Below are 3,241 nucleotides of genomic sequence, written 5' to 3'. Positions count from 1 at the left end.
TTAGTTAGATTAAACAAACGAGATACGTTGAAGTCATGTTTCTTTGAATCTATTCAATTTTTATTTGCTTCTACTAAAACATTTGCTAGATTTGAAGAAATAGATGTGAAATTTCCTACAAATTCCAATCTCAATCAAATAAAACTTTAGTTAAGGTAATGAAATAATTTCTTTGAAATTACGTAAAAGTCTAGTAAGGTCCAAATTCAAAGAAAATTTGTTTGGCTCAAAGAAACTTTTGTCTGGGTTCACCCGTCGCTTCTCTGTTACAGTTAAATATCGTTTTCCTGTCACGCATTTGACGCAGTTCATAACTTAAATTGCACTCTCAACGAGAAGTCAGAGATGAAACTGAACTTTTTCCGATTATTTGTTTACGTGTATATCACATGTAGAAATATGTATCTATTTCCTTTGTAGTAAAGATTTCATTTATTAGTTTAACATCGATGCTAATCTTTTTATTAGCGAAAGCATATTTTTAAAAACGCTTATAATTATTTTACGTGCGAAATAATATTGTTTTATATATTTTTTAATTTTATCGTACGTATCTTCATTGTCAGAAAATGAAAAAATATAATTTCTCAATAAATTTATGGCTTATAATGTTTATTTTACTGAAATACACAAATAATGTTTCTTTCAGTGAAATAATGCACAATATAATCCACAAATTATGTGCCACAAATAAATTTTCAAACACTTTTTCTCAGTGTAGTTTCTCAGTTTTTGCTAGTACGTGTACATCTCTGTACGATGTTGTAGGTATCATTAATTAGTGCTGACTTAGCCTTAAGGCAGCAAATAGTTAATTGACTCGTCGCATCCGTGTAGTTAATTGAGCCAAGTCAATAAACATCATCGAACATACGCCGGTTAAACAGCTCGCTAATGAGAGCAAACAGATACGAGTTAAGTGTGTCCTACAAGATGGTAACGCGGTTCTCGTTTACACGGTATAAAAATGTTTTCCTACGTTCTAGGACAACCATGATAATTATCGTCAAATACATTTTCTGCCATTACATGTTGTACATTTTAAATACCGCTCGATTATAATTATAGAAGAATATTTATTTCATGCGGATAGAATCGCGCCGTGTTGCAACACGCGATACGTAAATTCGGTGGAATTCACGATAATGATAACAATTCGAAATTTAATCTAATAGATTACTCAGCAATTCGAAAGTTGCTTCCGCTGTTAAATATATTTGTATTATCTGCGTACGCGCGCGTGTGTCGCCATTAAGAGATTAATTTTGTCTAAAGTTCCGACGGGAGGTAGGTATTTATAGGAATTTGCTCGAAATTGTGGAAATTCGGGACGGAGAGAATGGCACGCGGGATGCCTCGTGTCTCGTGAAATTCGCCCGCGAAATTGGAGGCTAAAGGGATTAAAAAAAGCCGCGGTGTGCGAAGACGCGGACTGACGTAGCGGAAGCTCGAATCCCGCATTAAACGTTTGAATATTCGATGCAATGTCCCGAAGATATCTTGACAATTTCCCGTCTCTCCCCCCCTCATAGCATCTGACGTAAAGTCGGTGACACGTGTGATATAGACTCGCGAAACTCGAAAGTAATAATATCGACTTAGCGTTGAAACGACAGTTTCAATAGTAGATCGTTTTAGACCTTATGAAAAATGTTTATTGTGTCTCCGGCCGTGAAGATAAAATGTTGAAGTCAAACTCTTTCCCGGAAGATCATATACGTAAATTTAAAAAAAGTCACATTTTAAGGCTCGCAAAACGCGAAGTAGTTTCCTACTTTTCTTCAACTTGTAAAATGTTTGGAATTTAATATATTTTTGGAAAGTTTCAACTCGGAGCGTCGCAAGGACTGTTGATACAAATGAAGGGAGCTGATAAAGTATTAAACTTATGTAAGATAAACCGCATTATATCGCACCGAATGATTTTAACGCGAAGGTGATTTTAGCGCGCTGAGAGGCATCGAAGTCGACGTGGGCGATGGCTCGTCATCTTACCGAACGACATTCGCGAAACTTTCCCGCTTTCTTCCAGGAACGGCTCTGCATATTTCCTGACATTTAAACTTATTCAGCGTAACTTTTGAACGACTTTGAACGACAAGGTGGGGGCGAGAATGTACACCATAGCGCCGCAACGATAACTTACTTCTTCCCTACTTGTCTGTCTGATTTCCCTTCGCTTTAGCCTTCATAATTCCATGAATACCGAATCGTTTCCCTCTTATCTCGCACTTGAATTTTCTCTTTGTGCCGATGGAAACTGGCTACGCACGGAGCCGATTGAGCAAAGAGAAAGCTGCATGTCCCTTCATCTTATCCGCTCGGAAAAGATTACAACGTTATCGTACAGACTCGGGGATAAGAAGTGGATGATAGAAGACGCGCAGAGTAGTATTTTGTAGTTCACGATAACGAAGATTTGCTATGTAATACGCAGGTGTTATATCTATTTTAAACTATTTTATAATCTTGAAACAAGAAATTAGCGAAAGTTTTTAATATAAAATTTTTAATATTTTTTTAATCAGTTTTGACTGCACTGTTTCTCAAGGGTTGAGAACTTCGAATATCGCTAGAGGAAAGTCCTTTATTATAAGTTGGACTTCTAACATGAGATAGTAGGCTTTCGACATTCAAATTCAATCAAAAATCTTTTCTCGCAACGTTTACACGAGCCAACAATGAATTCCCACTAAACGCATTTCACTCTGTATGAAATTCCGCGATAAAGCTTTCGCGAGGATCAATCTTGGCTGTGAGAATGAAAAGGAAACTAAATCTTTGCAGCTACAGAGCAGCATTCCGTACCGAGCAGTTTAAGTTTCTGGCAGTTGAAATGATTACAAGTATGAATAAACTCCGAACTTCAGTGTATAATTGAAGGAAACGGATTTGCGAATTAGTTGTTCACGGCCAAGGGGTCGAAGGTTAGCAAGAGAAATCTAGAACCTTCGAATATACACGCAGAACACAGACCTTGGCTGTGAGAATGGCGCGTCACTCTTACACGCCCCCGAATTGATAGGGAAGCTCAAAAGATACGAAATCAGAAAGACTTTTGATATTCCAGTCTGATCTAACCTTTAGGCTAGATATGCGGAGCGGCGCAGGCCGCTAATATATTGCCGATCCATTGTATAAATTTTCAAAATAAAAGATTTACAACTCACCGTACGATGCGCAACAGCGGAGTTATCTGCGTCGTAAACTACGTTGAACTGTAAAATAAAAAAATATGTTG

Source organism: Vollenhovia emeryi, unplaced genomic scaffold, assembly GCF_000949405.1.
Source record: "Vollenhovia emeryi isolate VEMERY1.0 unplaced genomic scaffold, V.emery_V1.0 DF939184.1, whole genome shotgun sequence".
Taxonomy (NCBI): domain Eukaryota; kingdom Metazoa; phylum Arthropoda; class Insecta; order Hymenoptera; family Formicidae; genus Vollenhovia; species Vollenhovia emeryi.
Note: the sequence above shows the minus strand (reverse complement) of the source record.